A 13,576-nucleotide genomic window follows, 5' to 3' on the forward strand; every position below is an offset into this window, starting at 1 on the left:
TCATTAAAATTTATTCATATTATTAGCGATGTTTTAATAGTTATTTTTTGTTGCTGCCGTTTGGGGACATGGTCTTTCTGGTAGCCTTGGCTGGTTTTGAACTCACTATGTAAACCAGGCTGGCCTCAAACTCATGGAGATCAATCTGCCTCCACCTCGTGAGTGCTGGGATCAAAGACTAAAGGTGTGTGCTGTTGTGCCTGTTTCTCAAACACCAAAAGATTACCAAGGAGCCAATTCTGATGCAATCACACTAGGGTCTTTATTCAAGCTCGAGCTTGGGCCACACTGTAGTCACTGATGCAGCAAAACAGGAGGGTGAAGCCCCAAGCCCAGTCTCAAGCAAGCATTTGTAGAGGCAAGCAAACAAGGGAGGGGGTGTCCTTTAAAGTGATTGGCTGGTGCTGGGAGCCAGACCATAAACTTTCATAAGTAAATATCTTTAGGTACACTGTAACTTTTGCTTTCCTCCTGATCAGTGGTTGTTAGGGACTAACCTGGAGATTAGTGCTAGTTGCAGGCTTGTTAGGAAGTGAGTGACTTAGAGACTAGTGCTAAGTGCCAGCTGATTGGTTAATTGGAGTTCAACCTTAAGTCAGGTTCTCTAAGATGGAGTTGGTCTGGTTTCTCATGCTCCACCATGCCCAGTATCTATGGTCATTCGAGACTAGTGGTTTTTTGTTTGTTTGTTTGTTTCTTTCTTTCTTTCTTTCTTTCTTTTTTTTTTTTTTTTGAGACAGGGTTTCTCTGTATAGCCCTGGCTGTCCTGGAACTCACTTTGTAGACCAGGCTGTCCTCGAACTCAGGAATCCTCCTGCCTCTGCCTCCCAAGTGCTGGGATTAAGGGCGTGCCCCACCACTGCCCGGCTGAGACGAGTATTATTTTATTAAACAGTTAAGATTGTCCATCATTTCTGTTAAGTCAGAAGGTTCTACTGTGAGACCCCGGCTTAAAGCATTTCTCCCTGAAAGGTAGAGCCCCTAAGACATTCCCCCAAGCTTGTTTTCCCTGATCTTTAAAAATACAGCTAGAGAGCTCTTTGTTCTCTATAGCCAGCAAAAAGCCTTTTTGTTTCTATACTGTACAACCAGAGATGCCTGCCTTCCTGTGCCGAGGACACGGAGATAAAAATTCAGAAAGAACTCACTCCCCACTCCTGCCTTGTAAATTTCACCAAGGACACCCAGAAGAGAAGAACTCTTCCCAACTCCTCAGGTAGCTGTTAAAAGCCCCCTACTGTCGAACTCCCCTGCCCTGCGAGGCTCGAGGGGTTCGTCCTCAACTAGCTGATAATAAAACCTCTTGCAGTTTGCATCAGGTGTGGTTTTCTCTCGGGATGTTGTTGTGTTGGCCAGCTCATCCCGGCCCAGCATCGGGGGTCTTACACTACCAAACTGTGCATTAGGACACTAATGCCAACGTGAGTCACCACACTCAGCTTTTATCCACGACAGGATCTTACTGTGTAGCATAAGCTGTAATTTAAGAATGTAAGTTTTATGTGTTCCCATTCTAGCTACCAAATAATTGACACAGAGACCTGTTAAAGTCACTCATTAGGTAATACTTTATGTCAGCCCTAGGGAATATTATATACTCACCAAAAAAAGTTAAAACAATAAACACCAGCTACTCCTCTCTTACAATCTTATTTTTTCCCTCCCTCCCTCCCTCCCTCCCTCCCTCCCTCCCTTCTTCCATCCCTCCCTCCAAGTGCTCAGCTTTTGAGGTAGCCAAGGCATTTTAAAAATAAATAAATGTGTATGTGCCTTTCATTCGACGATTCAAAGATAGCTCCTGGGGGGTGTGCGTGAGTGATCCTCTGGGAATACCAAGCAGTGGAGTAAACTGCTGCGACTGGGAGATACTGGCAGGCTGTAACACACAAAGGACTTATGTTCTCATAGTAGAGAGAGGGGGGGTCGGTCATTGCTTCAGACCTTGCTTCAGACTCAGGTGGTCTTCTGATAGCAGAATCAACCTGTACCTTCTGTGATGGTCATTACAGTGTCTAGCCCATCCCTACAGCAAGTGTGTGAGCTCCTCAGGGGAGGGGGCAGTCTTGTTCACCATTGGATGCCCTTTTGGAACAGGTGGGTCTTGTGAATAGCAGATGCTCAATAAAAGTACCTACCACAACACCGCACACATGGTATGTTGATGCAAACACAGTAAAAAAATTCTCCCTCAGAGGACTAGGGAAGAAGCCACTTCACCGTGTCGTCTATTCTAACTCTATTTTGGGTTCTGCCAGCAGCTGCTTTGGTGACTGGTCTCTGAGAGGCCCATCTCCCCCAATATGACAGGAGGATTTCCATCTTCTGGGCTACACACTGCTCACATGCTTGCTACAGGTGCAGATTATACCGACGACAACTTGTCCAGTGCAGATCTTGTGTGCTTGTCAGAAAGTGTGTGCTTTTTCGTGGTGGGGGTTAGTTTTTATAGCTGGTTTCAGAAAAGATGAAAGCAAAGTGACATAGTACTATACCTGCTTAACAAGGAATTGGAGGAAGGATTTTTTTTCTTTTCATTGCTCAAGTGAAGAAGACCTCAGAACTCTAGATACTCGTGACAGTTGAAGCCCCTGAGAGAAATGAGGAGTATAAAGAAGGTATTTCCTTATGGTCAGTTCCAACTGAGGTGACAGAATTTCAGGCTGCCAAATTTCTGTGAGAAGAACATGGAACCGACACAGAGTGATTTTAGCCAGATGATGCACAACACGATCGTAGTGTTTCAGGGAATGTGTCTTGGAAAACTTTGAACATTTCTTTTTTTTTTCTTCGAATTATTTAATTGATGAATTAGTTTAATGATTTTAAGAGTATATATCAAACTTTAATAACTCAAAGCACAATATTTTATTTATTAAAACACTGCATAATGAACTTCAGTGTTATACTAGTAAGCATTTTCCTACTAATATTTTGACTAAAACATACAATACAACCTTCGCAAAAACAGAAAACAGTTCTTTAGAACTAAGTGGTTGAACAGTCCAGGCTTCCTGGCCAAGTCAAAGATGGAGAAGTCAGGAGACAAAGCCGTTTACCTGACAGTTACACCGTATTTACCCTCTTCACCGAGTGCAGGTTAAAATCCTTATTCACAGTAAATGAAGACAGCAGGGTTGCCTCACTTGCCTCTCTCCCAACACAAAAATGATTTAGGAGGAGTCGGCTTTTCAATGCATTTTATTTGTTACTGTAACATTCATTTATCTATTTTTTTAACCCTCAAGCATAAACACAAACAATGTTCTTCTGTGAACCCAATGTTCCCACAGTCGTGGGTACTGACAGATAAACAAAGATCATTTTCTGGTGTTCTTGCTCTTCTATGCATACGTATCACACACACACCACAGAGGTAGGAAAGGCCATTTTTAACAAATTATTTTAATTGTAGAGAATTTCCCAAAACTAAACAGACAAATTAATAAAGCATGCCTTTGATGAGTCTCAAAGGCACACAGCATCCTCTCTCTCTCAAGGATGAATCCCCTGCAGTGTTTAGTCTTTGTCCAGTAACTTGATGGCAAGGTTGTCCAGGGTCAGCAACCACACCAGGAGCGCCTGGGCCACCTCTCATTTGCCGATTCTTTGGACCACCCAGTCCTGCTGGCACAGAGGGCAGCGATTATTCTGTTTCACCCACAGGGACATGCAACAGTTGTGGAAGGAATGGTTACACTCTCCCCAGACCACGACACAGTCCTTTTGCTTGTTTTCAGCTTGACATCGAAGACAGGCATCCATCACCTGGACCCTGCAGGTGGCACAGGTATCGCACTCAACGTCCCAGCTCCACATGGCTACCGCGTTCCACTTCTTGAGGGAGAACATCTTGTTGCCTCCCGACTTGGAGCCTGAGCTGGAGTGCGAAGAAAGGACGCAGGGTTCCTCGCCGTCCTCCACGTCGGCCATGACGGCGGCGCAGATCGGCGACGCGGACGTTGGGCGCAGAGGCAGGAGGTCTGAACATTTCTGTACAAGGTTATTTAATTTTTTTTTTTTTTTTTTTTTTTTTTTTTTTTTTTTAAAGACAGGGATCCTCTGTGTAGCCCTGGCTGTCCTGGAACTCACACTGTAGACCAGGGTGGTCTTGAACTCAAAGAGATCCACCTGGCTTCACGAGTGCTGGGACTAAAGGTGTGCACCGCCACGCACAGCAAGATGATTTAGTTTTTAAAAACAATTTTATGTGTATGAGTGTTTTGCCTGCGCATACGTATGTGCACTCTGTGCACGCCTGGTGCCCCTGGAGGTCAGAAGAGGGACTGCGATCTTCTGGGATTGGAGTTACAAATGGTTGTGAGCCACTGTGTGAGAGCTGGGAATGGAACCCAGGTTCTCTGCAAGAGTAATGAGTTCTCTTAACCACTGAGCCAACTCTCCAGCACCAAGATGATTTTAAAAAAGTATTTAAACATTTATTTTATTACTATTTTTTTTCAAGACAGGGTTCCTCCTGGTACCTCTGGCTGTCCTGGAATTCACTCTGTAGACTAGGTTGACCTTGAACTCAAGAGATCCTCTTTCCCCTGCCTCCTAAGTGCTGGGACTAAAGGTGTGCACCACACACCTTTTATGTGTCTTGTAAGTGTTGTCTGCACAGCAGTCATGCAGTGCCGGTGCTCACCAGAAGAGGGCATCAGATCCCCTGGAACTGGAGTTAACAAATGATTGCTGTCATGCTTATGGTGTGAGTTGAACCCTGGGTTCTCTGGAAGAGCAGCCAGTGGTCTTAACTGCTGAGTCATCTCTCTAGTTCCAGCCAAGACGAGAGAGAGAGAGAGAGAGAGAGAGAGAGAGAGAGAGAGAGAGAGAGAGAGAGAGAGAGAGAGAGAAAGAGAGAGAAAGAGAGAGAGAGTTTTTTCACTACAAAATACACACAGAGCCCCCCAAATAAAATTTCAGGTCATCTTTCCTCCAATAGCCACAAGATGGTGGCATTGGACTACCAGTAGCAGAAGGGTCTGCCCAGAAAGCCTTTGGTCTCATCTGCGAAACTGCAAAATGTCCAGATGGGAAGGTTGCTGAGCTGCCTTTCTATCTCTGCTGCGGGGTCCACTGAGGATCTTGTCCACAACAGGCATTTCATGAATAAAGCCTAGGGCCACGAAGAATCTGAAGCAATCTCTAATGATTCTGCAGATTGCTTGGGTCCACGCTCACGTCATTGCTGTTTGGGAGAGGAAAGAACTCTTCTGTTCAGAGGTGTGTGTGTGTGTGTGTGTGTGTGTGTGTTCAGCAGTCTGAGCCAGTTGTTATCTGTGGCCCAAGGTAGGATGAGGGTGGGCGTCTACATACACACCTTAGTGTGTGAAACAATGGGGTGAAGGGGGAGACTATTTCTGCAGCAGACGAACCTCTAAACAACTGCTGGACAAGTTTTCACTGTGCCTTTTCCTTCCCCACAGTAAGAACTGTAAGTCTGGTTTTCTGAGAGCTGGTCCGGTTCTGTAGCCCTGGTTGGCTTCAAACTCATCGAAATCGTTTGGCCCTGTTTTTCTTATGGCTGGTATCACAGGAGTGGACTCTTGTGACTGGTGATGTGTCTGTTTTGCGGACTCTGTTTACTGCTATGTCACTAGTGTCACTAGTGTATAAAAAGTTGTTGCACGCCGATCGCCCTTTCCCACTGGTCATGGTATTCCCAGGCATGCTTTTAGAGAATGAGTTCAGAAAAAACCTGCTGTGGAAAATATTATTTGGGGGTTTCTACCCCACCTTAGATTGTTTAGTTCCCAAGTAAAAATCACGAGAGAGAGAGAGAGAGAGAGAGAGAGAGAGAGAGAGTGCACACACACACACACACACACACACACACACACGCCTCAAAACTTTAGAACTGGGCAGATATCAGCCCTCTATGCTACCTTGTCTACTTCGTAGTAAATAACCGGAGATATCATTTGCCACGTTCTGCCTGGGTTGCTCTTATCCAACAGGCCAGCCCTCCTGATCTACCTAACCCTATGACCACTCCTTTCTTTTCCCCTTCCTCTGCTCCCTGGTCTCTCCCCAACCCAAAGCCCAGGAACCTCCCTCCACCACCATCTCTTTTACTCAGCCCAGGCTGTAGGCATCTTAATTAACCAATCAGGGATAACTTGGGCAACAAGGTTTAGATAGCAGTAGCCTGTGTCCGGAGGATCTGCTCATCTCAGAGCAAGCAGATAGAGGTACAGAATTCAGCATCTGAAAACAAGCAGCACCAGACCAACCCGACAGGAACCGTTTCCAGCTGACTCGCTTCCTAGCCCCATTTCTGCCGCTTCCTTGAATCTCCTTTCTTTCCTTCCTCTTGCTTTGTCTAATCTTGTTTCTTTTCTTTTCTTTCTTTTTTGTATGTGAGTACCCTGTAGCTGTCTTCAAACACTCCAGAAAAGGGCATCAGATCCCATTAGGATGGTTGTGAGCCACCATGTGGTTGCTGGGATTTGAACTCATGACCTCTGGAAGAACAGTCAGTGCTCTTAACCACTGAGCCATCACTTCCCTTCATCTCTCTCTCCTTCCTGCTCACTTTTCTTTCCTTCTCAAAATGTGTGATGTACTTTTTTCTAAATATATCTTTTTTTTGTTGTTGTTGTTGGCATACAAAATAACTGGTTAGTAGCTCTTTTCTTGTTGCTATGGTGAGATGCTATGACCAAAGGCAATTTATGGGAGAAAGAATTTATTTCTGTTTATCTGGAGGGATGAGAGTCTACTGTGGGGCTGGGGAAATGGCTCAGAGGTTAAGAGCACTGGCTGTTCTGAGTTCAATTTCCAGCAACCACATGGTGGCTCACAGACCTTTGTAGTGGGATCTGGTGCCCTCTTCTGGCTTGCAGGCATACATACAGGAAGAACACTGTATACATAATAAATAAATAAATCCTTAAAAAAAAAAGGAGTCTACTGTGGTGAGGAAACATGACAAAACTCACAGGGTTGTCCTTCTTCCATCAAGACCCCATGTCCTAAACTTCACCAAACAGCACTGCCAACTGGGAACTAAGTGTTTGGATACCCGAGCCTGTGGGGACATTGCTCATTCAAACCACCACAATGGGTTTCTTTCTAAAAAATTTAAAATTACATTTCCATATTTATGTGTGTGTGCATGTGTGCGTGTGTGTCCACATGAATGCTACACTTAGAGCACAACTTCCAGGAATCAGTTTTCTCCCTTACTTATTCCTTTTGCATTCCATTCCTGAGCCAGAGGCAGCCACTACTACACCCAGGGTGGCATTTGGATGGGCAGAGGCTGTGGTCACAGATAATGTTGCCGGGACATATTGAATTGTTAATAAAATTAGAAAATGTCATGTTTAACTGTATAAATGTCACAATTTCTTTGAGTTCCCCTGCGCACCCCGCCGCATTATTTTTGTTTGTTTTAAAATCAAAACACCGGAATCCGCTTTCACGGTCATCAACAAGGACTTGGTTGAATAAATTATGTTCTGTCCATTCTGACTCAGCGAGCTCTATCGGCATTTGCGTGAGCCGAGCCACTTCTAAGGAACAAGCTCTTGGAATAGAAAGACGGGATGTCTAAAGGAGGAAAGCTAAGTTCAAAACAACTGGTACGCTGACACTTGTGTATGTTCTCAGGTGTGCATAGAGATGTGTGTGGGGTAGTGTCACACACCTTTAATCTCAGCACTCAGGTGGATCTCTGTGAGTTTGGGGCCAGCCTGGTTTACAAATTTATTCCCAGGACAGCCAGAACTATATAATAAAACTAGAATACAACAACAACAAAACAACCTATAAACAAAACAAAACATGACGGTTGTAGAGGCCAGAGAGTGTTTGCTGCTCTTCCAGAGGACCCAGGTTCAGTTCTCAACACCCACATGATGGCTAACAGCCACCTGGAACTCTACTTCAAAAGGATCTGATGTCCTCTTCTGGTCTCTGTGGATACTTGTATGCATGTGGTGCACAGACATAAATGCAGGCAAAATACATAAAGATATAATATTTTAGAAATAAATATAAAATACACTGAAAGAAAAACTGAAAATTACACCCGGTGTCTTCCAGGAAGGGACCCCTCGTGGCAGGGTGAGATGAGAGAGAACCATCTCTAATGGAGACCTATTGTCATTTATTCACTAAGCAAATCACTTAACAAAAAGGGTTTCTAGTTTGCCTTGCTATAAATTAAGATTTCTAGCTGGGTGCAGTGTCTGTAGTCCCAGCTATACACTGTAGCCACCAGCTCAGACTCATAAGTAAACACTGGGTCTTGATTGGAGAACTTTGTCTTGGCTCGATATTTCTCTTGCAGCCTCTACCCAACCCCATCTTTCCTTTCCGGAACTCAGTAACCCGTGGCCACCAGCGGCTACACTAGGTGTGCACTGAATTACAGCCTCCACTTGTTAGTGTTTTCTAGGAAATTCTCCCTTGCTTACTGAAGAGGGAGGCGCCATCCAAGTGACACGAGACCAGGGAACTGCTGTTAGGGAGGCAAAGTTAGTGAGCTACAGGTCTGTATGTGCTTGCCTTGAAGTGGAAATTTATTATTTATTTATTTATTTACTTATTTATTTATTTAAGAGACTCAATTGTGTCATGTGATATTTTTCTGGAAGTTGCTCTCTGAGAAGATGGGTAGGGGTTAGGGAGGCTGTTTTGCTGAGAACAGACATGTGGTGTTTTTCTTGAAGCTGCCAGGATAAAGGGCATGCAATGTTTTGCAAGAGTGTGTTGTTTGGGAAGGGTATGAATATAAAACTCCAGCTTTCACGCCCAGGTAATGGAATGTCTCTGCCACCTGACCTGAGGCAAGGACAATGGGTCAGCGGCAGTTTCCAGACCTCCTCAGCAAGTTTCCAGACCCCCACATCCTGGTAATGGAATGTCCGTAGAGATGGACCCAATGGATTAACATAGAAGTCACCTACCCCGGAATTCCCTAGTGTGCTTTAAATCAGGCCTGCAAGCTCACTTGGGTATCTCTATCTTGGTAATGGTAAACCCTAGCATGGTGGACTTCTGCAGAATAAAACACACTTTGTTTTTACATACTATTTGAGTCAGGGATATTATTCTTCAGTGAACCACGGACCCTTACACTGGAAAATCTCATCCTGAGATCAGAGGGTTAGAATTGTTGACTCCTGCCCCGGGCCTGCAAGTCGTGGTGCACATAGCCCTGTGCCCCAACTTTTGCCCCTCCCCTGTTCCAGAGGTCATGTAGCCAGTAGCCAGGTTAAACTTCCTCTCCCCTTATAAGGTTGTGTCCAATAGCATCTGCAATTCCTCCTTACGCAAATGAGGCATTCCTAGCATCCTAGCCCTGCCTGGCCAATGATGTACTCTCACCCATGACCCCTGTTCACCCCTCAAAGGTTTAAATATCTTTCGTTCCCTGAGGAAACTGAGCCGTCTCACTGGGTCGCCATGCTCACTGCCGCCTGCGGTTTAGCTGTTGGGATCAAGCAAAAGAAACTTATTTTAAGTACTATTATTGTCTTTTCAGACCCCGTTTAATCAGAGGGAGAAACTACATTCAAGGTCCCAGGCCCCGGGGGAGCTGGGGACTTCCCTAGAGCTCAAGAGCTTCTGTTGTAAACAGCTGTTTGAGCCCAGATATCTCAGGGACAATGTGTAAGGAGTCAGCTGTCTGTGTCCAGCCATCTCAAGGACCTTACGAGCAGGGTCAAACAAGTCTCCAGTGGGTACTCCTTTGCTTAACCCATAATGTCAAGACACAAGATACCACTGCAGCTCTCTCCAGCTCCTCCCCCCTCACTTTGTGTTCCCATCCTATAAAACTGTTGTACAATCTCCCTTCAGGAACTCAGTTCAGATCCTGAATTGCTGTTGCAATTCCTAAGTGCTCAGAAAATAAAATTTCCTTTTTAAGCTTCTGTATCTGAAGTGAGTTTTCTCGGCTTCCACCCCGAACCTAAAATCACTCCCAGCTGTTCTGGCCTCCCCTCCTCTCTCAGGATCCACCAGTTGTGATAGGTTGACCATAGCATCACAAGTAGGGAAATGGAGTCTGAGCAGCACATAACCTTTTAAATACACGAGGTATATGTGCACACGCACACACACACACACACACACACACACACACTCCTATATATACATGTATACATGAAATTTAAAAAAAAAGTTGATCATGGTGGCACAGACCTTTTAATCCCAGTACTTGGGGGAAAAGGCAGGTGGATTTCCGTGAGTTTGAGGCTAGCGTGTTCTGCATAGAGACTTTTAGGCAGCCAGAGCTGCATAGCAAAATTCAATCTCAAAATAGATAGCTATGGGCTGGAGAGACGGCTCAGCAGTTAAGAGCACTGACTGCTCTTCCATAGGTCCTGAGTTCAATTCCCAGCAACCACATGGTGGCTCAAAACCATCTGTAATGGGATCTGATGCCCTCTTCTGGTGTGTCTGAAGACAGCTACAGCGTACTCATATAAATAAAATAAATATATCTTAGAAAAATAGATAGTGCCGGGCAGTGGTGGCGCATGCCTTTAATCCCAGCACTTGGGAGGTAGAGGCAGGTGGATTTCTGAGTTCGAAGCCTACAGAGTGAGTTCCAGGATAGCCAGGGTTACACAGAAAAACCCTGTCTCAAAAAAAAAAAAAAACCAAATTTCCTGTCATTTGAGTGGTGAACAGGAAGGAGCCTTGGGTGTGCACGGTCCCTAAGGTGACCCTCATAGTTTTCTTATTTAAAACGTCATACTGAAGCGATATTACATTCTAGAATCTCAGTCAAGCAAAATCTATTAAAACAATCAAACCGTCCTCATATCTTAACAGTTGGAGATAATAACGTCTGCGAGTGGTTTAGCGTGTTTCTCTTCAGCCTCCATTCACTCATTGCTTTCTCTTTCTCGACATTTCCTCTACAGGTCAGGGTCTCTCCTGAGGGGCTCCCTGCTCAACTTGCAGACAGCTCCACCAGAATCCTCTCCCCTCCAACTGTTGCTCTCTCAGCCTCCTGGGCTTTGTGATTTTCCCTTGCTTCCTGCTTCTCAAACCTCTCTCCTGCCGTTAGGAGAAAGAGCTACACAACACCAGGGAGCGTTTCCGACCCGTGATGATAAGTTTTGCACTTGGCAACGCAACTACACCACTAGCATCCTTTCAAGCCGCCGGTGTCTGGGTACCGCTGGCTTCTCTGGGATCTCAGTGCTCTGGGCAGATGACTGGAGCCCAGGAATATAGGATTTAACTAGGCAAATGGATACAGTGAGACCTGCGTCAAAAGGCGTTCCATTATGTGGACTTTAGCGTACATTCTAAGTAGAGTTATTTTAGAAAAGCTTCCCGGCTCACAGCACTTTGGAGTTTTTCGGAGGAGGGAAAAGATGCCCTTAGTTTGGACGATAGCTTGCCATCCTGGGAAAGCCCAGGACTTTACGCTAGAAGTTTCAGCGTTCATATTTCTATCTTTCGAGCCTGGCCTTCGTGTTAACATCAAGATTTTTAAAGCTGCTTTTAGGGGAGAAGATTTCTTCCCACGTTATGAGTAGGGGAGCTCACAGCACTGACATTTAATGTTCTTTGGTACCTTAAACCATTCCGTAGATTTTTATCTGGCAGATACAGGACAAGCGGCGGGTACATTAAGAATTGAAGTAGTAATGTTGTATGAAAAAAAAAAAAAAAAAAAAAAGTGAAGCACCCGCTTCCGCAGCGAGCAGGGTTCGAACCTGCGCGGGGAGACCCCATTGGATTTCAAGTCCAACGCCTTAACCACTCGGCCATCGCTGCTACGGAGAAAGGACGAAGGCGGAGACACTTTAGGGTATCAGCCAGTGCACGCGCGCCAGCGCTGAGAGTAGGCGGGGCCTGCAGCGGCTTGCAGCTCCGTAGGCTGAGGCGCCTGGGACGTGGAGTGGCTGAAGTTTCCGCGAGGACGCGGAGAAAAAGAAAAGGGGGCGCGTCCGGGTCCTAGAACTCGGTCCTTCGCTGTGTTCGGGGATCTGCCGCCTAACCTGGTTTCTGGTCGCAGACCTGGCTTTTGCCCTCCCGCTTTCCCAGCGGCGTTACGGGATGGCCGTGAACCATAGGGTTGTCTCGCTGCGTGTGGAGGGCTCGCCCGCTCGGAAGTCGCGGCTCTCTCCGGTGCGCGTTAGCTCTGCGTTCGTTACCCTTCAGCGCGAACGTGGGAGCCGCCCTGCGTGATTTTTTTTTGCGTGGCCTCGTGGACGCGCTCAAACCCGTCGGACGGCCGTCGGAAGCGCGGCGGCTCGCGGGTGGGAGGCCACCGCAGCGCGCATGCGCAGCTTCTACCCTCACCCCGTCCTCCCTGTTTGAATTCCCCGCCCGGAGGCTGAGCGCAGGTTTCTCAGGAGGAGGCCGGAAGCCGAGGTGTCGAGCGACCTCCTGATAGGTGTGTGGACTTTCTTGAGACCTCCCTCTTTAGTAACGGTGCTGGCACGTGACAGACCGTGCGCTGTGGTATCCCGGGTGGTATCCCGGGAACCCCTAGGGTAAAAATTTCAAGGTGATCAGCTGGGGTACAGTAGGAGCCCCAGATCAAATGGCATCACTTTGGTCCTGTTTGTGACAATCACTCGTGGCTTTTTTGTCCCAATTAACCCTGCTAAGCCTAATAGGGTGTTGCTTATCTTGTTCTCTGATTCTACATGTACACCTTTAATCCCAGCACTCAGGAGGTAGAGGCAGGTGGATCTCTGAGTTCGAGGCCAGCCTGGTCTACAGAGTGAGTTTTAGGACAGCCTGCGCTACTCAAAATACAATACAAAACAAAAAGGCATCAAATCCATTTTGTTGAGGCCTGTGGGGACATTTTATAAAATCATATAAATCATAAAGGAAGAAACATTAAGGGCTGTTCTAAGCCTGTCATTTTTCCAGGGGACACTGGCCCATGAGTTTTTTGGGAAAGGCTATATAGTTAATAAACGGGAGATTCAAAGTTACAACATGCAAAATTAGTTTAAATAGTAGTTAAATCAGTTAAATGTAGTTAGATCAGTTAAATGTGAATAATCACTGTATTCCAACCTGAGCAAGACAGTCTCTTTAAAAATTAAAATTAAGTGAAGGTCCCATGATTTGTTATCTACAGTTTGAAGTTCTTTTTAATCTTCATTGTCCTTTGTTAATCTCTAGTACAGTGGAATAAATAAGGAAGACTGATATGACAGTAAGCAAACTAACAGATCAGATGTGTGTGTGTGTGTGTGTGTGGTGTTTGGGTGCCTACTCATATATGGTGTGTGTTTGGGTCAGAGATGATTTTAGGAATCTTTCCCTTTCACTCTCTGACCCTTATTTAAAAATGTTTTCTCATCTGATATATTCTGAGGTAGTCTCCCACTGCCTCTTGAACTCATCTGGTCTCAGTTGCTGGGAAGAAACACTGTGACCTAGGCAACTTATTAAAGAAAGCATTTCATAGGGACTTACAGTTCAGAGCGTGAGTCTGTGGCCATCATGGTGGGGAGCATGGAAGCAGTCAGGCTGGCATGGCACTGAGGCAGTAGCTGAGAGCGGACATCTTATCTGAAAGTTGGAGGCAGAGAGAGGGAGGGAGAGAGGAAGAGAGACTGAGAGACTGACACTAACTGGG

General features: G+C 45.8%; 1 protein-coding gene, 1 non-coding gene and 1 pseudogene across 2 annotated transcripts in view; 1 reads left to right on the forward strand and 2 right to left on the reverse strand.

Moving 5' to 3' along the window:
* Nucleotides 2,791-3,980, reverse strand: Gm7075 (predicted gene 7075; annotated as a pseudogene).
* Nucleotides 11,667-11,748, reverse strand: n-TStga3. The gene has a single exon. It is a non-coding gene; the product is annotated as a tRNA-Ser (tRNA).
* A 540-nt stretch (nt 11,749-12,288) lies between these two features.
* The window catches only part of Ctnna3 (catenin (cadherin associated protein), alpha 3), a 1,573,570-nt gene continuing 1,572,282 nt past the window's right edge, over nt 12,289-13,576 (forward strand). The window contains exon 1 of the mRNA NM_177612.3: nt 12,289-12,370. The gene's annotated coding sequence lies outside the window, so the exon portion shown is untranslated. The remainder of the gene's footprint in view (nt 12,371-13,576) is intronic.

This window comes from Mus musculus, chromosome 10, assembly GCF_000001635.26.
Source record: "Mus musculus strain C57BL/6J chromosome 10, GRCm38.p6 C57BL/6J".
Lineage (NCBI taxonomy): Eukaryota > Metazoa > Chordata > Mammalia > Rodentia > Muridae > Mus > Mus musculus.